Source organism: Pleurodeles waltl, chromosome 2_1 (assembly GCF_031143425.1).
Source record: "Pleurodeles waltl isolate 20211129_DDA chromosome 2_1, aPleWal1.hap1.20221129, whole genome shotgun sequence".
Taxonomy (NCBI): domain Eukaryota; kingdom Metazoa; phylum Chordata; class Amphibia; order Caudata; family Salamandridae; genus Pleurodeles; species Pleurodeles waltl.
Window position 1 is genome coordinate 868,208,394 of NC_090438.1, and position 24,154 is coordinate 868,232,547.

The following is a 24,154-nucleotide window of genomic DNA, read 5'->3' on the forward strand; positions in this document are numbered from 1 at the left end:
GGAGTGGGTGTCTTGCCCACTGGTTCCGGAGGGGGAAAAATGCCCTGTGCCTGGTCCTGGGGAGTGATAGGCCACAGTCCCTGGAGTGGGTGACTTTCCCACTGGTTGTGGAGGGGGCAACATGCCATGTGCTCTGTCCTGGTGAGTGATAGGCCACAGTCTCTCAGTTGGGTGTCTTTCCAACTGGTTCTGGAGGGGGCAACATGCCCTCTGCTTGGTCCTGGGGAGTGATAGGCCACAGTCTCTGGAGTGGGCGACTTTCCCACTAGTTCTGGAGGGGGCAACATGCCCTGTGCCTGGTCCTGGGGAGTAATAGCCCACTGTCTTTCAAGTTGGTGTCTTGCCCACTGGTTCTGGAGGGGGCAACGTGTCCTGTGCCTGGTCCTAGGGAGTGATAGGCCACAGTCTCTGGAGTGGGTGACTTTCCCACTGGTTCTGGAGGGGGCAACATGCCCTGTGCTTGGTCCTGGGGAGTGACAGGCCACAATCTCTGGAGTGGGTGTCTTGCCCACTGGTTATAGAGTAGACAGACCGCACAGTAGCCCATGGAAGCAGGATTATATTGCGTCTGCCGGTGGTGATGGCTACACTGTGTTGGTGGTGGTGATGGTGGCAGGCTCCTGCACATCCCCAGCACCCTCGGATAGATGCACTGTGGTGGTGCTGGTGGTGGTGGGAGGCTCCTGCATATCCCCTGCACCCTCGGGTTGAGACACTGTGGTGGTGCTGGTGGGAGGCTCTTGCACATCCCCTGCACCCTTTGATGGATACACTGTGGTGGTGCTGATGGTGGTGGTAGGTTCCTGCAAATCCCCTGCATTGTTGGATGGATGCACTGTGGAGGTGCCAGTGGTGGTGGGAGGCTCCTGCACATCCACTGCACCCTCGGATGGATGCACAACCATGGTTGGTGGTGGGGGCTCCGAGACAGCTGCTGGTGCAGGCTCCTGCCACTTCTTGCCTGCCGGTGCAGGCTCCTCGCCCTTTCGGGTGGCAGGTGAAGGCTCCTTGCCCTTCTTGCCTGCTGGTGCAGGCTCTTTGCCCTTCTGGGTGGCAGGTGAAGGCCCCTTGCTCTTCTTGCCTGGCAATGCTGGCTCCTTCCCCTTTAGGCTGGCTGGTGCAGGCTCATTCCCCTTCAGTAAATGTGGCCTGCATTTGTTACCACCACGAGTAGGTGCAGATGGAACTGGGCCCGTGGACTGTGTGGCTGAGTTGCTTGGCTGGGTTTGTGATACCCTGGCAATATGTGCAGGACGGGGGAAGGGGTAGGGAAGTGGTCAATGGTGGATAGGAAAAGTTTGTTAGGGACATTGGGGCGGGAAAAGGCAGAAGGAATGGGAGTGGAGGATGAGGGAGTAGTTGTTGGAGGTGTTTGTCCGCTGGATTTGGTTGCAGGTGCATGGGCTGTATGCTGTTGTGAAGTGGATGGCTGCTGGGTGTCTGAGTGCTTGCGCTTGTGTACTTTAGGAGGGGGGACAGACACATTGGGAGAGGACACAGGGGACATTTGCAAAGATGTTGTGGAGGTGTCTGCCAGTGAGGTGTGTGTTTTGCTTGGTGTGGTGATAATGCTGGTAGTGGATGGTGATAATGTAGTGCAAGCAGGTGTGAGTGTGGACATGGCTGGGAGGAAGGTGGTGGAGGGGGAGGAGGATGAGACAGTGGAACTAGTGGATGTTGTAGTGTCTGCAAATGAATGGTGTTTGTGTGAGTGCCTGTGGGATGAAGTGTGGTGCTTCTGTTTGCCTGTGCCACTCTTGGGTGTTGTCTTGTGTGCATGCTCCTCTGTATGTGTGCTTGGATGGGATGGGGATGAGGAGAATGGGTCTGGGAGAGGGGGACGGTAGAAACAGGGACAATGGCTGCCATCAGAGAGGAGGCCAGAGCCTGAGTCAATCTCAGTTGGGCCACCAATCCAGTGTGAATGCCCTCCAGTAATGCATTAGATTGTTACATCAGGGCTGCCAGCCCCTGGATGGCATTCACAATGGTTGACTGCCCTACTCAGGAGGTCATTAGCCTTCTCACTCAGGGAAGCAGGGCATACTGGGGCACGGCCCGAGGTGCCTAGGGTGAAGGAGATGCCCACTCTCCTGGGTGAGAGGGCACGTGCAACTCGATGAGGGGCTGCTGGGAGGGCAGTGCTGGAATGGGGGTGGCAGCTGTACCTGTAGCTGGGGTGGTCACAGAAGTGTCCACCACAACCAAGGGGCTTCCATCAGAGGAGGTATCTGTGTCTGAAGTGTTCCCTCCAGTCTCTGCCGTGGTGTTCCCCTCACCCATCCACCTGTTCCTCCACACAGGACATTCATGCTGCGTCACAGGAGAAATAGGCACATACTGGACAAATCACACTGACCCATTACAAGTTTGCAGATTGCAAACTCCTGTTGTGTCTCCAATGTTCAGTTTGTGACAGCCTCCTCACACTTGTGTCCCTTAGCTACCTACCCCGGCAGATGAATAGGAGATAGAGGCATACCCCCTTGTACAGACCCCTGGTGGACTTGGCAACACTGGAGGGCAGGCACATTATCCTCACTTATAGACTTGACAGGACCACAATCACAGAGCTGGGTGCCCAAATGAGGCCTGACCTGATAACTGCTATCTGTCACCCCACTGGGATCCCCCTCTTGTGCACATGCTATCTGTACTCAGTTTACTGGCAACTGGTTCTTTCCAAGTGACAGTGGGCTTGACAGAAGGAATGTCACAGACAATGTTCTCAAACGTGCTGACAAGAGTCTTGTTTGCCCTGATAAAACACATGTGAAGCTACATTACTTTCCCCAAGGCTGAGGATTTGGCCACAGTGAAGGCTGAGTTTTATTCAATGGGACATATCCCCAACACAACCGGGGCGATTGATGAAACACATATTGCATTTGTTCCACCCCAGGCAGAATGAACAGGTATTCAGGAATTGTGAGAGCTCCACTCCATGAATGTTCAGATGGTGTGCTTGGCGGACCAGTACACCTCGCACGTCAATGCTAAGTATCCTGGGTCGGTGCATGATGCCTTTGTCCTGAGGAATAGCAGCTTCCCAAATGTGATGGCCCAACTACAGAGGCACAGGATCTGGCTAATAGGTGAGCCCTGGTTGCCACCCAGTAGATGTTGGTGTATGGGTATGCTGTGGGACATATAGGATAGTGTGTGGCTAAATGTTGTTCCTCAATGATTGCAGGAGACTCTGGTTACCCAAACCTATCATGGCTGCTGAGCCCTGTGCCGAATGCAATGACAAGGGCATCTAACAGGTGGCTGCCTGTGCTACTAATCCAAGAAGGTCTGCCAGATGGTAGTGGCATGCTACAACCTGGCCCTCAGACGACATGTTGTAGGAAAGTACCATCTTGCCTGGCATGTTACCCCCATTTTCACTGTATGTATGTATGTTTTAGCCCCTGTGTCACTGGGATCCTGCTAGGCAGGACCCCAGTGCTCATAGTATGTGCCCTGTATGTGTTCCTGTGTGGTGCCTAACTGTATCACTGAGGCTCTACTAACCAGAAACTCAGTGTTTATGCTCTCTCTGCTTTCTAAATTTGTCACTGCAGGCTAGTGACTAAATTTACCAATTTTCATTGGCTCACTGGTACACCCATATAATTCCCTTGTATATGGTACTTAGGTACCCAAGGTATTGGGGTTCCAGGAGATCCCTATGGGCTGCAGCATTTTTTTTGCCACCCATAGGGACCTCAGACAATTCTTACACAGGCCTGCCACTGCAGCCTGAGTGAAATAATGTCCATGTTATTTCACAGCCATTTTTCAATGCACATAATTAACGTATAAGTCACCTATATGTCTAACCTTCACCTGCTGAAAGTTGGGTGCCAAGTTACTTAGTGTGTGGGCACCCTGGCACTAGCCAAGGTGCCCCCACATCGTTCAGGGCAAATTCCCCGGACTTTGTGAGTGTGGGGACACCATTACACGCGTTTACTATACATAGGTCACTACCTATGTATAACGTCACAATGGTAACTCCAAACATGGCCATGTAACATGTCTAAGGTCATGGCATTGTCACCCCAATACCATTCTGGTATTGGGGGTGACAATTCCATGATTCCCCGGGACTCTAGCACAGAACCCAGGTGCTGCCAAACTGCCTTTCCGCGGTTTCCACTGCAGCTGCTGTCAACCCCTCAGACAGGATTCTGCCCTCCTGGGGTCTGGGCAGCCCCAGCCCAGGAAGGCAGACAAAAGGATTTCCTCTGAGAGAGGGTGTTACACCCTCTCCCTTTAGAAATAGGTGTGAAGGGCTGGGGAGGAGTAGCCTCAACCAGCCTCTGGAAATGCTTTGATGGGCACAGATGGTGCCCATCTCTGCATAAGCCAATCTACACCGGTTCAGGGATCCTCCAGACCTGCTCTCACCTGAAACTGGACAAAGGAAAGGGGAGTGACCACTCCTCTGACCTGCAACTCCCACGGGAGGTGCCCAGAGCTCCTCCAGTGTGTCCCAGATCTCTGTCATCTTGGATTCAGAGGTGTTGGGGCACAATGGATTGCTGTGAGTGGCCAGTGCCAGAGGGTGATATCAGAGACCCCCTCTGACAGGCTCTTACCTATCTTGGAAGCCAATCCTCCTTTCTTGGTAGCCAAACCTCCTTTTCTGGATATTTAGGGTCTCTCCTCTGGGGTATTCTTCAGATAACGAATGCAAGAGCCCACCAGAGTTCCTCTGCACTACCCTCTTTGACTTCTGCCAAGGATCGACCGCTGACTGCTCCAGGACGCCTACAAAACCGCTACAAAGTAGCAAGACGACTACTAGCAACATTGTAGCGCCTCATCCTGCCGACTTTCTCGACTGTTTCCTGGTGGTGCATGCTCTGGGGGTCACCTGTCTTCACCTTCAACTGGAGGCCAAGAAGAAATGTCCTGTGGGTCGACGGAATCTTCCCCCTGCTAACGCAGGCACCAAAAGACTGCATCACCGGTCCTCTGTGTCCCCTCTCATCCTGACGAGCGTGGTCCCTGGAACACAGGAACTCTATCCAAGAGACTCCCACAGTCCAGTGATCCTTCAGTTCAAGTTTGGTGGAGGTAAGTCATTGCCTCCCCACGCTAGACTGCAAATCTGTGTACTGCATGATTGGCAGCTGCTCCAGCTCCTGTGCACTCTTCCAGGATTTCCTTTGTGCACAGCCTAGCCTAGGTCCCCAGCACTCCTTCCTGCAGTGCTCAACCCTCTGAGTTGGCCTCCAGCATCGTGGGACCCTCCTTTGTGTCTCTGAGCCAGCTCCGGTTCACAAATCTTCTAAGTGCCTGTTCGGATACTTCTGCGGGTGCTGCCTGCTTCTGTGGGGGCTCTCTTAGTTGTTGAGTGTCCCCTCTGTCTCCTCCTCCAAGGGGAGACATCCTGGTCCTTCCTGGTCCCCAGCAGCACCCTAAAACCTCTACCGTGACCCTTGAACCAAGCAAGGCTTGTTTGCGGTATTTATGCGTGGGTATACTTCTGAAACCTTCAGCACGCTGTGGGACATCTTCCATCCAAAGGAGGAGTTCATAGCTATCTTCGTTGTTGCAGAATCCTAAGCTTCTTCCACCCGGAGGCAGCTTCATTGCACCTTCATCCGGGGTTTTCTGGGCGCCTGCACCCCCTGGACACTATCGCGACTCTTGGACTTGGTTCCCTTGCCTTGCAGGTCCTCAGGTCCAGGAATCCGTCTTCAGCGCTTTGCTGGTGTTTGTGGTTCTTGCAGAATCCCCCTATCACGACTATTGTGTCCTTTTGGGGTAGTAGGTGTACATTACTCCTACTTTTCACGGTCTTAAGGTGGGGTATCTTGGACACCCTGACTGTTTTCTTACAGTCCCAGCGACCCTCTACAAGCTCCCATAGCTCTGGTGTCCATTCATGATTCACATTCCACTTTTGGAGTATATGGTTTCTGTTGCCCCTAGACCTATGTTCACCTATTGCATTATATTGTAATTCTACACTGTTTGCATTACTTTTCTTACTATTACTTACCTGTTTTGGGTCTGTGTACATATATCTTGTGTATATTACTTACCTTCTTACTGAGGGTACTCACTGAGATACTTGTAGCATATTGTCATAAAAATAAAGTACCTTTATTTTTTGAGTGTTGGGTTTTCTTATGATATTGTGCATATGATATAAGTGGTATAGTAGGAGCTTTGCATGTCTCCTAGTTCAGCCTAAGCTGCTTTGCCATAGCTACCTTCTATCAGTCTAACCTGCTAGAAACACCTCTATTCTACTAATAAGGGATAACTGGACCTGACACAGGGTGTAAGTACCACAAGGTATCCACTATAAGCCACACCAGCCTCCTCCACATGTCTCTTTTCTGTTGGAGGAGGAGACTGGAGATGACCCTATGGCAGCAGTAGACCATGTGGACAGTGAGGATGAGGAGGCAGAGGATGAGGACTACAGAACATCAGTTATTTGACAATACTTCCAATGACACACAGGTATGAACGTGTAACTTAATTACTTTGGTTGTAATCTGTGTGGCAATGGCAAGCTGATATTTCCCACTTCTATGTCCACTTACTGTTCCCTCTGCTAATTTATTTTGCAGATGCTGGTGAATTGACATATGCTCCTGGTGTGATTACTAAAGCCAGCTACAGGTCATTAATCTATGCTCAGTCTATGTACAGTTCATTTTCAATGTTTGTACCTATTACAATCAATATATATTTGATATACATGACATACTCAAAATTTTTTTTTTTTTCAAAGTGTGTTTATTGAAGTGCTAACATATAGGGGGCAAGTCCAATGGGATGGAACGATGATGGAGGAAAGTCCAGGGTTTTGTTCCAGTCTGGTTGTAGCACAGGTGCATTGTCCAAGGGAACATAGGAAGGGGAGCAATGGCAATTTAAGGTGGACAGGATGACTGAGTGGGATACAAGGGTGACAGTCAGGAGAGTCTAATTTCCTGGTGGGGGTCTTGGCAAGTGTCTCTGGCTTCTGTCTGTATCGCATGGAACATTTGTGGGGTGGTTCACCTTCAGCAGAGGGAGGGGTGCTGGTGGCCTGTTAAGTCCTGTGGCAAGGGCCCACTGGTGTGAGACTGCCTCCCTCATAATGTTGGCCATGTCTGCCAGCACCCCTGATATGGAGATCAGAGTGTTGTTGATGGCCTGCAAGTACTCCATGATCCCCTGATACTCTCCCTCCTGTGGCCACCTGTTCTCCTGTATGCTGTCCTGGATCTGGCCCATCCTGTCCTGGGAATGTTGATAGGCTCCCAGGATCTCAGAGAGCACCTCCTGGAGAGTTGGTTCCCTGCTCCTGTCCTCCCCCGGCTCAAAGCACTTCTCCCAGTTTCCCTGTTGGCCTGTACCTCTGTCCCCTGAACCGTGTCCCTACTGCCACTGACCCCAGAGCCCTGATTGTCTTGGGGGCGAGGTGTGGCCTGGGGTCCCTGTAGAGGTAGACACACTGCTGATTGAATTGTCCTGGTGACAGAGGTATGGGTACGCTGGGTGGGTGCTGTGGTGGTGTTTCCAGATGGGGGAGGCCATGTGGTGGGGTGTGACTGGGCCTGGGTAACTGGCTGTCCAGTGGTCCTTGAAGGGCCAGGTAGGTAATCGAGATCCTGAAGACCAGAGTTGCTGTCATCACTGTGGGCCTCTTCAGTTGGGGAACTGGATAGTGCTAGCACCTCTTCTCCAATGACATTGGCTGGGGTACCTGTGGGAATGTAAAGGATGTTTTACGCTTTATGGGGGTCATTACAACCCTGGCGGATGGTGTTAAAGGTGCGGCAAAACAGCAAACAGCCCGGTGGACAAAAAAAGGGAATTATGACCCTGGCGCAAGCTGCCAACAAAGCCAGCCACTTTAACACACCGCCCACCACTGCGGTACAGACAAGCAGCGCGGCGGTCACCGCCAACAGCCAGGCGGAAGACAATGTACCGCCCATAGTATCACAACCTACCAATCCGCCACCTTTTGCGGGGCGGATTCACTGTGGATAAAAACACGGCAGGAACAGTTACTGCAATGGGAAAACACTCACCTTAACACATCCCACGAGGAAGGAGGACTCCATGGAGCCGGAATTACAAATGCTACCGGCCCTTGCATTCCTACTCATCTACGAAGAGCAACGCCGGCGCGGGCGAAGACATCGGTGAGCACTGCACCTACGACATAGGGGATGGGGGGAGGCAAAAGTTAGGGGGAGACACACGAAACACCCCCACCCCCTCCCCTGCAAATTACAACACACACACCAATGCATTTACAAAAATCACAGTAACAACCCACAATCCCCCCGGAAGAATGCAAAGACAAAACGAAATCAGTTCAAACATTGTAATGTATCAATATACATGTTTCAAAAATATACAGATAAATCATAAAATCATTCAAAAATATATAAATTACGAGAAGTAGTGCAGGTATGCACATATCAATGTCCATGCACCACTAGTCCAAAAATGCATGGGCGAGGCCCACAAAAGATGCCTGTCCACAATGGGAGAGAACACTGCCGGGGCATCCGATAGAAATACAACAGGCATCTCGGGGGAAGGGAAGGGAGGGCACCTCAGCCGGATGAGTGCAAAGCCAGATCCACGACGGGGCTCCATGCCCATTGACATATCCTGGGGGGTGCAAAGCCACAGTCTCTCAAGTCTCTACAGTGGGTGGGTTGCCCACTGTACCATCCCGGGGAGTGCAAAGCCACAGTCTCTCAAGTCTCTACAGTGGGTGGGTTGCACACTGTACCATCCTGGGGAGTGCAAAGCCAGTCTCTCAAGTCTCTACAGTGGGTGAGTTGCCCACTGGACCATCCTGGGGAGTGCAAAGCCACAGTTTTGCAAGTAGATAACAGCTTCCACTGGGTCTGGAGGGGGACTGGTGCCCAGAATGCATTGGTCCCCCCGTGAAAGTTCCTGTCCCGTCACTGTCCCAGCTGCACATGGGATGACGATGCTTGATGTGGCGGTCTTTTCATTCTTCCCCGGTGCATGCCCTGTTCAGCGGTTGCTTGCCATGGCGGTCTCTGGACCGTTCAGCGGTGCTTTGCCATGGCGGTTCTGGACCGTTCAGCTGTGCTTTGCCATGGCGGTTCTGGACCGTTCAGCGGTGCTTTGCCATGGCGGTTTTGGACTGTTCAACGGTGCTTTGCCATGGCGGTTCTGAACTGTTCAGCGGTGCTTTGCCATGGCCTTTCTGGACCGTTCAGCGGTGCTTTGCCATGGCGGTTCTGGATTGGTGTGTGGCATGACATTCCCTCATAGCCCAGCGGGGCTGTGGCATCCGGGGCCCTCCTGGGCACTGACTCCGGCGGTGGTCTCCTGACCAGTGACGATACTTGGGCCCTCATGGGCACTGACTCTGGCGGTGGTCTCCTGACCGGTGACGAAACTTGGGCCCTCCTGGGCAATGACTCTGGCGGTGGTCTCCTGACCAGTGACGATACTTGGGCCCTCCTGGGCACTGACTCTGGCGGTGGTCTCCTGACCAGTGACGATACTTGGGCCCTCCTGGGCAATGACTCTGGCGGTGGTCTCCGGACCAGTGACAACGGTGCTGGCGGTGGCGTCCCGACCGCCGGGAAGGATGCCGCCCTTCTCCGCCGTGATGCTCACACCAGGCTGTGCAGACTTCCTCTGGCCCTTCCCACCTTTGGAGGAGTCACAGCTGACTCTGCAATCCCCCTGGGACCCCTGTGAGTTGTTTTGCCTCCAGAAGTCTTCACAGGGTCCCGTCGTCCACTTTCCAATTTCAGAGCCTTTACAGGGGGTGGGCTGCCAGTGCCTTGGCTCCGGGTCACACTGCCTGCCCTGGTGGCCGGTGCACTCCACACACCTTGAACAAGCGCCACTAGTATTGGAGGCTTTTTGGCTGAGGCGCTACGACGGGACTGATGAATTGGAGAGGGGGGGTGGGGGCAAAAAGGTCAACTTTGCAGAGGGACAGTTTCTGACGAACACTGGGATGGGTAGTTTGAGGGGGGCTGGGAGTGGAGGAAGAGGAGATGGTTGTAGGAGGTGTCACTTTAGGTGTTTTGGGTGCAGGTGCAGGTACTAGAGGCTGTCGTGAGGTGGATGGATGTTGGGTGTGTGGGTGCCCGCGTTTGTGTACTTTGGGAGGGGGCGTCACAGACACACTGGGAGAGGACACAGGGGACGTGTAAATGGGAGTGGAGGTGGTGAGTGCAGGTGAGCGGGGTGTGGTGCTGGGTGTTCTGGTGCGAGTCCTGGTGCCTGTAGATGTAGTGCATGCAGTTGCGAGTGTAGACGACACTAGGAGGGAGGAGGGAGAAGAGGAGGAGGGGGACACAGTGGAGCCAGTGGATGTTGCTGTGTCTGCATGTGGGTGATGCTTGTGTGTGTGCCTCTGGGTTGTGTGGTGCCTATCTTTGCCTCAGCTTCCCTTGTGTGTTGACTTGAGTGCATGCTGATCTGTAGGTGTGCTTGGGATGGGCTGGGGTACAGGGCATTGGGTCTGGGTGGAGGAGGTTGGAGGGGGGAGGCTAGACACAGGGACAATGGCTGCCATCAGTGCTGAGGCCAGAGATTGCAGGGTTCGTTGTGGGACAGCCTGACCAGAATGAATGCCCTCCAGGAATGCATTTCCGTGTTGCAACTCCCTTTCTACACCCTGGATGGCATTCACAATGGTAGACTGCCCAACAGTGAGTGACCTGAGGAGGTCAATGGCCTCCTCAGTGAGGGCAGCAGGGGTGACTGGGGCAGGGCCTGAGGTGCCCTGGGCGAAGGTGATGCCCACCCTCCTGGGTGCGCGGGCACGGGGCGAACGCTGAGGGGCTGCTGGGAGGGCAGTGCTGGTAGGGGAGGTGGCAGCTGTACCTGTAGAAGTGGGGCGCACAGATGGTGCCGCCACCACAAGGGAGCTCCCATCGGCGGACGAGTCCGTGACGATGCTTGGTGATCCGGTGGCCGACGTGAAGCTCCTCTCGCCCTCCGTCCCACTGGTGCATTCTGAGTCTGTGGTGTGGCCCTCCATGGCCATGTGGGATGCAGCTCCCTCGTGCTTCGGTGGTACTGTACCTCCGTCTGATGATGCTGATGCACAAAAGAATAGGGAGAGCACAAAAAGGGGGGGGAGACAGAAGAAAGACAGGTTGAGTGCATGGCATACAGCTACCGTTGGTGGACAATACAGACACAGCAGCCCCCTGCACTACGCCGTGCTCCTGGCCTCTGCAGTTGCAATTTCTGGGATCTGGCCCACATGGCTATGGTGGACATATGCACACATGGATGCCACAGGGGCATCTATACCTGTACTTGGCACTCTACTGCAGTGGGGTGGAGTGCCACATGGCCTGCATTACGGAGGGGCATAGTCTACGTTTTTCTGCCTGGCCTAGGTACACCCACAGGCCTACTCCCCCACCCAGACCCCTCCACTGCGCGCAAAGTCCACTGAATGATGTTGTACTCACCCCCTTGTGTCTGCTGTGATGCCCTCAAGCGCCCATCCAACTCCGGGTATGCCACCGCCAGGATCCTGAACATCAGGGGGGTCAAGGTGCGACGGGCACCCCTCCCACGTTGGGAGGCCATCCCCAGCTGAGCCTCCGCCGTCTTCTTGCTCCAGCGGCGAATGTCCTCCCATCTTTTCCGGCAGTGGGTGCCTCATCTCTGGTGGACCCCCAAGGTCCAGACGTCCTTGGCGATGGCACGCCAAATGTCCTTCTTCTGGTGGGCGCTGACCTACATGACATGCACAAGGGAAGAAGAGAAGTCATTACCAACTGCACCGTCGATGTGAGTGGCCCCCCTCACTACTCTAGCCATGTGGCCCATTTATTCACATGCATTCATGTTCCCTGAACTCTGCCCCCTTCCCTCTTACAACTAGCCCTCTCCACCCAGGCCTAGCCCATACAACGTACTCCATATGTACTAACCTGTTGGTCTGGAGGACCGTAGAGTAGCGTGTACTGGGGGAGGACCCCGTTTACCAGTTTCTCCAACTCCTGAGCAGTGAAGGCAGGGGCCCTTTCCCCAGATGCAGCAGCCATTGTCTCTTCCAGACCGAGTTCACAGCAGCACTTGCAGTGAAGGTCCTCTCCTGTCGAAGGTCAGGTATCTAGTGATTGAACAGATAGAAAATGGCGGTCACGTCCACGGTGGTGAGTTCCGCGGTGGTTCTTATCATCACCGCCGGCGCACCTGTTCATTGGCTCCTGGGACCCATAAGGTCCTATGTTAACCAATACAGCATTGTGCCGCGTTCTACGACCACCTACCGCAACGGTGTGCAACGCCAACGCAGTTATCCCACAATCCCATTGTCCCAGTTTAGAGGTCAGGCATCCGCCATTTCAGGGGCCCACACGGCTTCATTTACTTCTGCGTCACACATAGCTAGGCCTACACTCAACACACATACAGGAAGGGTTTTGTGTTTGGTGTCGTCTTCTGTGTAACTGTGGGTACATACCTGGAAAAAAATGGAATTGATCGTCGCTGTTGTCCTTCCTAGGCGCCGCCAGCTGGGACATTTGAAAAGATGGCGGAATCCTCCGGTGTACTGACCGCTGGTGGACCTGTTGACAATGGAGGAGAACCATTTAATCGTCACCTACAGGTTTGACCGTGCCACAGTCCAGGAACTATGTGCCCAGTTGGAGCCAGATCTGATGTCACCAATCCGCCATCCCACTGGAATCCCCCCTGACGTGCAGGTGCTGTCAGTGCTCCATTTCCTTGCAAGTGGGTCATTTCAGACAACAGTGGCCATGGCATCAGGGAAGTCCCATCCTATGTTTTCCAATGTGTTGTCCAGAGTGTTGTCTGCCCTGCTGAAACACGTAAGGAGATACATCATTTTCCCTGAGGTGGAAGATTTGGCTACAGTGAAAGGTGACTTCTATTCCCTTGGACATATCCCCAACATCATAGGTGCCATTGATGGGACCCATGTAGCTCTGGTCCCCCCCACAGGAGTGAACAGGTGTGCAGGAACAGGAAGAGTTATCATTCCATGAATGTACAGATGGTCTGTTTGGCATAACAGTACATTTCCCAGGTTAATGCTATGTTCCCTGGCTCAGTGCATGACGCCTACATCCTGCGGAATAGCAGCATCCCTGATATGATGGGTCAACTCCAGAGGCACCATGTGTGGCTATTAGGGGACTCTGGTTACCCCAACCTGTCATGGTTCTTGACCCCAGTGAGGAATCCCAGGACCAGGGCAGAGGAACGCTTTAATGAGGCCCATGGGCGGACTAGGAGGGTGATCGAACGCACCTTCGGTCTCCTTAAGTCCAGGTTCAGGTGCCTCCATATGACAGGTGGTTCCCTATTCTACTCACCGAAGAAGGTGTGCCAGATCATCATCCCCTGCTCAATGCTTCACAATCTTGCTTTGCGACACCAGGTGCCTTTTCTGCAGGAGGATGGTCCAGATGACGGTGTTGTGGCAGCTGTGGAGCCTGTGGACAGTGATGAGGAGGAAGCTGAGGAAGAAGACAACGACAACAGGGAGTCAGTCATACAGCAATATTTCCAGTGACACACAGGTGAGAACATTTTCATTTTTACCATTACATTCACTGTCACACGTCCTCCTCTATCCTGTGTGTCATTTCATGGGATTATTTGGTAACTGAGTTGTTTCTTTCCATTACAGTTTCACAGGTGTGGTTACCAACGTGTGTCATCTGCATGCATCCTTAAGGGACATGTGATGTGTGACATTTGTATGTTGCCTTTACAACTAATACCGCTTTTTGACGCTGTCATAGATATTACATTTTACCAATTCATAGACTGACTCCAGATTGTTTTGTGTTTCAAGGGTGTTTATTGAAGTGCTCAAAAATGGAGGGGGGTTGTAAAATGGTGATGGGTGATGGCGGAGGAATGTCCATGGCAGAGTCCAGTCTATTAGTCTCACAGGTGCACTGCCCATATGGGCATAGGAAGTGGAGCTTGGGCAGTTTAAGTATGGACAGGGTAACAAAGTGGGACAGTGAGGGGACAATCAGGGTGGTCTTATTTCCTGGTGGTGGTCTTGCCATCTTGCTCTGTCTAGTTCCTGGATCTCAGGGACCGATTGCGTGGTGGTTGTCCGTCTGCAGGGGGTGGGGTGCTGGTGTGGTGGTCCTGTGGCGGGGCATCCTGTCCACTAGCGCCGGTGGAGGTGGTGGACAGTTCATCGTCCATGCTAGTGTCAGGGGCCCCTTGGAGTGCCACGGTGTCCCTCATGGTCTGCTGTATGTCCTTCAGCACCCCTACGATGGTGCCCAAGGTGGAGCTGATGGTCCTGAGCTCCTCCCTGAACCCCAAATACTGTTCCTCCTGCAGGCGATGGGTCTCCTGAAACTTGACCAGGACCGTCGCCATCGTCTCCTGGGAGTGGTGGTATGCTCCCATGATGGAGGATAGGGCCTCATGGAGAGTAGGTTCCCTAGGCCTGTCCGCCCCCTGTCGCACAGAAGCACTCCCAGTTACCCTGTGTTCCTGTGCCTCCGTCCCCTGGACCATGTGCCCACTGCCACTGCCCCCAGGTCCCTGTTGTTGTTGGGGTGGTGGGTTATCCTGGGTTCCCTGTAGTGGTGGATACACAGCTGATTGACCTGTCCTGGGTAGGGAGGTTTGGGCCCGCTGGGTGGGTGCTGTGCTGGTGTTACCAGATGGTGGAAGGTCAGTGTTGGGCTGTGCCTATGCAAGGGGAACCGACTGTCCCGAGGCCCACGATGGTCCGGGCTGGTCATCAGGCTCCAGTAGGGCAGAGATGCTATTGTCACTGTGGGCCTCTTCTGTGGGTGGAGTGGAGTTGTCTGGACCCTCCGGTGTGGTGACGGTCCTTTGTGATCCTGCAGGGGCATAAGAGCATGATTATTGCATGTGTGTGTGTCATGGTGTGCAATGGGTGGGTGTGCGTGTATCCCAGTGCAAGCATTCCTGAGTGGGGGCTTGTGTGATGATGGTTAGTGGGTTGTTATGGGTATGTGCAGTGGGCATGCTTTCGTGATGGGTATCCATGCTTAGTTGTGTCATGCAGGGTTTGGTGTTGGGATGTGTAGTTTGTGTTAATAGTACATTAGTGAGGAGTTGGGGTGATAGGGGAGGGTGTGAGGGTGGGGGGGTGTGATAGCATGCAGGTAGGGTGGGGGATATGATAGTTAAGAATTGACTTACCAGTGTCCATTCCTCCACCGACTCCTCCGAGGCCCTCTGGATGCATGATGGTCAAGACTTGCTCCTCCCATGTTGTTAGTTGTGGGGGAGGAGGTGGGGGTCTGCGATGTTGTGCCTGGAGACCGTTGAACGCACCTTCCCCCGTAGGTCGTTCCACCTCTTCCTGATGTCCTCCTGATTTCTTGGGTGCTGTCCCACAGCGTTGACCCTGTCCACTATTCTGCGCAATAGCTCCATATTCCTGGCTATGGATCTGTGCTGCACCTGTGAGCCAAATAGCTGTGACTCTACCCGGACAATTTCCTCCACCATGACCCGGAGCTCCTCCTCGGAAAAGCGGGGGTGTCTTTGGCGTGCCATGGGGTGGTGTGTGTGATGTGTGGGGCGGTGTGAGTGTTGATGTGTGTGGTGATGTGTAGTGGTGTGTGGTGTTTTGTGTATGGATGTTGTGTGGGTGATGGTGTTGTGTGCCTCTGTACGGTGGGGTTGTCTTTGCTGTGCTGTCTCTCTGGCCTTCGTCTGAATTTCTGGTCGTAAGGGTTCGTGGGTGATGTGCGTGTGTGTTTTATATTGTGTTGGGTGTGTGGGAGTGTTGTTTGAATGTGTATCAGGTGTGTGTATTTCGATTTGTCCAATGTGGCGGTGTTTTGTAGATGTGTGTGTATTTTGAGTGCAGCGGTGTGTACCGCCAATAGAATACCGCGGTTGAAAGACTGCCGCATGGATCGTAATAGCATGGGCGTGTTTCTGTTGGCGTGGAGGTGGAGGTTTTGTTTTCGCCAGTTTATCACTGACCTTTGGTGTGGCGGACTTGTGTGGGTGTCTGAATTTCAGCGGATTCCGGAATGTGTGTCATAATACCTGTGGCACGATTCCGTGCCGCGGCGGTGTATTGGCGGTCTTCTGCACGGCGGTAAGTGGCTTTTACCACCAATGTTGTAATGACCCCCTATGTGTTTTGTAGGGGGTTGGTCTGGTTTGTAGTGGGTACGTTGGGTACTTCCACCTTATACCAGGTCCAGTTATCCCTTATTTGTGAAGTAGTAGTATTCTAGAAGCTTAGGCTGATAGAGGTAGCTATAGCAGAGCAACTTAGGCTGAACTAGGAGACATGCAAAGCTGATGCAATACCACGTATAGTTACACAAGTAAAGACAATATCAGCGTTATTAAAAATAAAGGTATTTATTTGGGTAACACAGTACCAAAAATATCTAAGAGACAATACTCCTTATGGAGGTAAATATTATAATATATACACTAGAAACCAAAATTAGACAAGTAAATAGTCATAGAAAAATGCAAACAGTAGGAAATGCTATAGAATGCAATGGGAGAAAATAGGTCTAGGGGAAACACAAACCATATATTAAGAAAGTGGAATGCGAATCACAAATTCCCCCCTAAACAAGTGTAGTGTGTGCAGAATATCTGGGAGAGTAATAATAGTGTAAAGGTAAGTAAATTACCCCACCCCAGAGCCCAGAAAAGCAGGAGTAAAGTAATGCAAGTTTCCTTAGGACACACTACACCTTGGGCCAGATGTAGCAAAAAAGCAATTTGCGACTTGCAAATTGCGAGTCCCTGCGACTCGCAATTTGCGAGTCGCAAATTGCTATGCAGTACGGTGTCTCAGACACCGGCTGCAACTCGCAATGGGGTCGCAATGACCCACCTCATGAATATTCATGAGGTGGGTCGCAAATTGCAGCCCCATTGCGAGTATAGGCACTCGCTAACATGGAGGCCTGCTGACGTCAGCAGACCTCCATGTTAGCGACCTGCTTTTAAATAAAGCAGTTTTTTTTTTTAAATGTAGCCCGTTTTCCCTAAGGGAAAACGAGTTGCATTTCAAAAAAATCCGAAACCTTTTGTTTTGGTTTTTTCAGGGCAGGGAGTCCACTCCCTGCCCTGAAAAAATGTTTTGGGGTCCAGTCTCAAACTGGAAGGGGTCCCATGGGGACCCCTTCCAATTTGCGAGTGGGTGACCATCCACTTGAAGTGGATGGTAACTGCGACTCCATTTGCGACCGCGGTCGCAAATGGAGTTGCATACCACTGCGACTCGCAAATAGGAAGGGAACACCCCTTCCTATTTGCGATTCGGAAATGCATTTTGCGAGTCGGTAACGACTCGCAAAATGCATTTCTGCATAGGAAACACGCATTTGCGAGTCGCAAACTGCAGATTTTGCTGTTTGCGACTCGCAAAGTGTTTCCTACATCTGGCCCCTTGTGATTGGGATTTTGCAGCAACAAAGTCTGCAAAGAACATCTGCAGGATTGCTGGACTTGAAGACCTGCAAAGGAATGGGACCAAGTCAAGAAGTCAAAAGAAGTTCCAGGAAGTATAGGGGCTTCTGCCAACCCAGAAGAGGGTGCAAAAGAAGAGTCCCCGGTTAGTTGAAGACTGCAGGAATGCACCCTAGGAAGATGACAGCAAGTTCCTGCCTCATGCAAAGGATGTCTCACGACCTGAAAATCGTTGCAGATCTCATTTGTGTTGGAAGTCACCAACAAGTCTTGGCTACGATAAAAGTGGGTTTTGTGTCAAAATGGCCCTGGATGGACCCAGGAGGGACCTGGAGGCCCCAACTCTGTGTGATGAAGAAGAGGGGGCTCGCAGCACTTTAGAGAGCTCTCAGGATGCCAGCCAGCACCCCCGGAGGTCCCAGGACACGGGGACAAAGGAGGTGCAAAATGCAGTTGATGCAAGACGACAAAGAAAGGATCCATGCCCCTGGACAACAACTCAACGAGTTGAGCGTCGCAGGATGGAATGCTGGGGACCTGGGCCAGGCTGTGCATGAAGTAATTTTGCAAATAGTGCTCAGAGGTCTCAGGAGGTGAAGAAGACGCAGTACACAGGGGTACCATCGCTCTCTGGGAAGGCAAGGTTTTACCTTTTCCAAATTGCACCCGCAGGACCTCAGGACAGTCTATGTTGATGATGTCCACCGTCTGTGTCCTTAGGAGCATGCTCATCACTGTGAGAGGAGTCACAGGGAAGCCGTTCATCATCTTGGAAGGTGCCTGCTGGAGCAGGGGCGTGACTTCATCACCCCCCAGGAGATGTCTTCGGTCCTTCTGGTGCAGGATGAAGACAGGGGACCTCAGAGCATGCACACCATGGAAAGTGTTGCAGTTGCTGAATAGGAGCTGGGGTTGCTGAAGAAAAGTATCTCTTGTGGATACTTTGTTGCAGTTACAGCATTTCTTCAGTGGAGACTGAAGTTGTTGCAGAGGATTCTTGAAGGAAACTTGCAAGCAGAATCTGAAGAGAGCCCACAGGAGAGACCATAAATAGCCCTGAGAGGGGGATTGGCTACTTTATCAGCGAAGGACCTATCAGGAGTGGTCTCTGATGTCACCTGCTGGCACTTGCCACTCAGAGGCCTCCAGAGTGCCCCCGCACCTTGCAAAGCAAGATGGCTGAAGTCTGGGACACACTGGAGGAGTTCTAGGCACCACCCCTAGGGTGGTGATGGACAGGGGAATGGTCACTCCCCTTTCCTTTGTCTAGTTTTGCGCCAGAGCAGGGGAGAAGGGGTCCCTGAAATGGTGTAGAGTGGCTTATGCAAGGAGGGCACCATCTGTGCTCTTCAAAGCATTTCCAGAGGCTGTGGGAGGCTACCCCTCTTCTGCCTGTAACACCTATTTCCAAAGGGAGAGGGTGTAACACCCTGCTCTCAGAGGAATTTCTTAGTTCTGCCTTCCTGGGACTGCGCTGTCCAGACCCCAGGAGGACAGAATTCCGTCTGTGAGGTGGCAGCAGCTGTAGCTACAGTGGAAGCCTCAGAGAGCGGGTTTGGCAGTACTGGGGGTCCATGGTGGGGCCCCCAGGATGCATGGAATTGGCTCCCCAATACCAGATTTGGAATGGGGGGGCAATTCCATGATCTTAGACATGTTACATGGCCATATTCAGAATTACCATTGTGAAGCTACATATAGGTATTGACCTATATGTAGTGCACACGTATAATGGCATCCCCACACTCACAAAGTCTGGGGAAATGGCCCTGAATTATGTGGGAGCACCTTTGCTAGTGCAAGGGTGCCCTCCCACTTAGTAACTTTGCACCTAACCTTCGGCAAGTGAATGTTAGACATGTGGGTGACTTATAAGTTACTTAAGTGCAGTGAAAATGGCTGTGAAAAAGTGTGTGCACTATTTCATGCAGGCTGCAACGGCAGGCCTGTGAAAGGGTTTGTCTGAGCTCTTTATGGGTGGCAAAAGAAATGCTGCAGCCCATAAGGATATCCTGGACCCCCAATGCCCTGGGTACCAAGGTACCATATACTAGGGACTTATAAGGTGGGTCCAGTGTGCCAGTTGAAATTGGTAAATGAAGTCACTAGCCTACAGAGACAAATATAAAAGTAGAGAGAGCATAAGCACTGAGGTTCTGGTTAGCAGAGCCTCAGTGACACAGTCAAGCACTACTGACAACACACACATTAGGCCACAAACTATGAGCACTGGGGTCCTGGCAAGCAGGATCCCAGTGACACAGTAAAAATACACTGACACACACTCACAAACAGGCCAAAAGTAGGAGTAACCATGCTAGTGATAGACAACATTCTCACATGTGTGACATTTTGTACATCTGTGGCTTCCCCTCCATGGTTGGATTTGCCCTGCCAGCTCTCACTTGTGTATGTCAGTGTATGGTGGGGTTGTTAGTTCTCCCTGATATGCATTCTTTATTGATGAGTGTCCATGCAGAGCTGTGTGGGTGTCCATGCATTGGTACAGCATTCAGGGCTTGAAATTAGGATTGATGTAGTGGAGTGATGGGAGTGAAGGTGAAGGTATGTGATGGCATACAGGTAGTGGGGTAATAATAATAGAGAGTTGACTTACCAGAGTCCAGTCCTCCTCCGACTCTGGCCAGGCCCTCAGGGTGCAGTATTGCCAAGTTTTGCTCCTCCCATGCTTTGAGTTGTGGGGGAGTAGGTAGGGGTCCACCGCCAGTCCTCTGTATAGGGAGCTGGTGTCCCGCTGCTGTTGGTCATTCGACCTCTTCCTGATGTCATCCCTTGTTCTGGGGTGCTGTCCATGGCGTTGACCCTGTCCACGATTCTACGTCCATCTTCCTGGTTGTTGACATCTGCTGCACCTGTGCTCCAAATAGGTGTGGCTCTACCCTGACAATTTCCTCCACCATGGGGGTTATTCCAACTTTGGAGGAGGTGTTAATCCGTCCCAAAAGTGATGGAAAAGTGACGGATTTACCACCAGCCGTATTACGAGTCCATTATATCCTATGGAACTCGTAATATGGCTGGTGGTATATCCGTCACTTTACCGTCCCTTTTGGGACGGATTAACACTCCTCCAAAGTTGGAATAACCCCCCATGTCTCTTAGCTCCTCCTCTCAGAAACAGGGGTATCTTTGCGGTGCCATGGGTGTTATGTGAGGTGTGTTGATGAGGGTGTGTTGGGTAATGTGTTGGGGTGTGTGATGTGGATTGTGTGAGTGGTATATAGGTGTGAGTAGTGTGTGGCTCTGGTTGTGTCAGTGGTCTTGGTGTCTGTCTGCTGGCAATGCTTTGTAGTCTTAAAGGGTGTAGGAAAGTACAGGTCCTAAGGTCCAGGAATCCATCTTCAGGGCTTTGCAGTCAGTAGTTGTCTTTGCAGAATCACAATTTTACTGTGTTTCTGGGGTAAAAGGGTAATTTTACTCCTACTTTTCAGGGTCTTGGGGTGGGGTATCTTGGACACCCTTAGTGTTTTCTTACACTCTGAGTGACCCTCTACACACTACACTAGTCCTGGGGTCCATTTGTGGTTCGCATTCCACTTTTGGAGTATATGGTTTGTGTTGCCCCTTGGCCTTTTGTTCCCTATTGCATCCTATTGTATTCTACAGTTTTTGCACCACTTTTCTAACTGTTTACTTACCTGATTTTGGTTTGTGTGTAAATTTTGTATATTTTACTTACCTCCTGAGGGAGTATATCCTCTGAGATATTTTTGGCACATTGTCACTAAAATAAAGTACCTTTATTTTTAGTAACTCTGAGTATTGTGTTTCTTGTGATATAGTGCTATATGATGTAATTGGTATAGTAGGAGCTTTGCATGTGTCCTAGTTCAGCCTAAGCTGCTCTGCTATAGCTACCTCTACCAGCCTAACCTGCTACAACACTACTAATCTATTAATAAGGGATAGCTGTACATGGCACATGGTGTAAGTACTATCAGGTACCCACTATAAGCCAGGCCAGCCTCCTACAAAGGGTTGTGGGTATTATGGGCGTGTTTGTTTTATAGTGGTGCGGCCATTGTTCTATTGGCGTAACAGGGTGGGTTTTGATACCACCACTTTATCACTGACTGTTGGGCTAGCGGATTTGTGTGTTGCTGAATTCTATCGGATTGGTGTGTGTGTGTGTTAATATGGTGTATGGATATCCACTGCAGCGGCTGTAATTTGGCGGCCGTCAGCGCAGCGGTAAGTGGAATTTACCGCCAATGTCATAGTGAGGGCCTAAGTGTCTTTAGTCTCTTAAAACCAATAAATGTCTCTTGCAAGCCCAAAGTACCTGGTTTGCGTTCAAAATCCCCTCAAAAAAATGCAGAGGAGGAGATGCGTGGAAAACAGGAAGGCGTGCGTTGATTTCTCGGGCCGCACATGGCAATGCATTGTTTATTTTTCATGCAGGGAAGGCTTTGCATTGAGTTCTGGCGCTCGGTCTTGGATCCTCTTCGGTTGTGGGGTTTTCGGACTCCCCGGGAATGATCTGTTGAAATCCAGCACTTGCAGGACAAAGTCACAGGGGCTGCATGGACCCGGGTCATTGCATGGAAATTTCTACGGAACGGCAGGTGCTGTGTGGATTCCTCTCTGGAAGTCGGGCTGCCTCGTTCCAACTCATCTGTGCATTGATCCAGTGGGCCGTGTGTCAAATTTCTAATCACTACGCTGGTGCTGCATCAATCTTCTTGTTACTTAGTCGGACTGCGTCATTCTGGTTCGGCGTGCTGTGAATTTTTCACTGCGATGCAGGCTGTGCATCGATTTCCACTGCAAAGGGAGTTCTTTTTGCAGGAATGAAGTCTTTTTGGTTCTGAGATTCAAGGGAACAGGAATCCAAGTCCTTGGACGGCACTTATCAGCACAGTCAGAGGGAAGCAGGACTGCAGGGCAACAGCAGGGCAGCAGTCCTTCTCAACAAAGCAGTCCAGATGAGTCCTTTGGGCATCCAGGTAGTTCCTCTTGACAGGTTGCAGGTTCAGGTCCAGAAATGTCTAAATTGGTGGGGTCAGGGACCCAGTTTACATACCTAAAAATGCCTTTGAAGTGCGGGAGGATTCAAAGAGTGGTTTTGAAATCCACAAAGTCCCCTTTCAGAACAGGTCTGTCTGCCAGGACCCCAGTAGGGGGTTTGGCAGTCCATTGTATGAACACAGGCCACTAGCCTTTGAAATGTAAGTGTCAGGCCCTCCACCCTCCCAGCCCAGGAATACCTGTGAAGTATGCAGATGAGTGCAGGTGTGACTGAGTATCCTGTGTTTGTTGTTGTCTGGGTAAAATGCAAAAGGAAGCTGTCAACCAGCCCAGGCCAGATGTGGATTGGAGACAGTCTGTAATGCACAGATAGATTTTAAGTGCAGAGAAATGATCACTTTCTGTACCAACAGTTACATTAACTTCAATTCCGATGTCATGTTACAGGCTGATACAGGTTGGTGGGTTGCCCGGTCTAGGTCAAACAGCCTCTGCATGTGGTACTAGACCTTCTCCCACCTCAGTTTGCTTATAGTCCTGGATGCCCTTTTCATCACTGGATACCCGGTTGAGCAGGCAGTGGGTGATTAGCCACAGGAACCCACCAAACTCCTGGGCATTTATGGTACGTCCCCTTACCTTCCTTGACATGTCCCTCCCAAAACACAATCTGAAGCAAAACAAACAGCAAAAACTCCAAACTACCCACAACTACCCCTAACAAGATTACCCCTGAAGATGTACACCTGACAAAACACAGCTCAGAACAATACAATATACAGTTACAAAGGACAATGTACACACTAGTGGCACTACAGAAAAGGAAGACAGTACAACAGTCTCCAAAAACACCACTCCTCTCTCTAGCACAACCATAACACAACCTCCCTCAAGCACAGACAAAGAACTGCAAGAAAAATAGAAAATTAATGTAACTTCACAGTTACAGGTTTGCAGTATGGCTGATCCATTGCATCATTTCCTGTGTAGATCTGTCACGTTTTCAGCTGATGTGTTGATTTGTTTTTTATGCTTCCAGCCAATGTGTGGATTTCACACAAGGTCTGACAGAGCACCATGTGGGTATTCAGGCATGTCAGGTATAGTGCTTCATTTCAGGCTGATATGATCCCTGTAAAAAAAAATGTGTTAGGCCAATGCATCTTTATCTTTGACTCAATGGTGCAAATGTATGTTTTTCTGTGCAGTGTGATGAGTAATGCATGTAAACATTTACAGGAATTGCTATGTTGCCTGTGAATAATTGTGTTGCCGGTGAATAGTTGAGATGACCTCCTTACTGTCTTTGTTTGTGTGTAATGTATATGTTGCACTGGCATGAGGTCATCACACAAACATCTAAGACAGTGCAGCCTTCTGCCACTCTGTGCTGTGTACCACAGAGTAGGCAGCTGCTCCCAGGCAACTTGGGGTGGGGGGTTTCATTTTCCCTTGCAGGCAAGTGGTGACATGAATAAAAACATTGTCAATGTACGCAATGATATATGCCATCATAACAATGAACAATGAACTCGCTTTGCTATTGTCGATTCCACCTGACATGACCTCCTCATCAACCCCAAGCTAGAATTACGTGGTAAAGAAAGCCCTCCACCTAGGCTTTAAGCAACCGATTGTCAGGTGGGGTGACATGTAGCCCATAGACAAAAGCACAAACAGGAAATACCCAAATTGATTCCCCAGGTAGGCAGCAACACCACAAAGTTCCTTGGAAATGAAGCACATTGGCCAGAGTGGTACA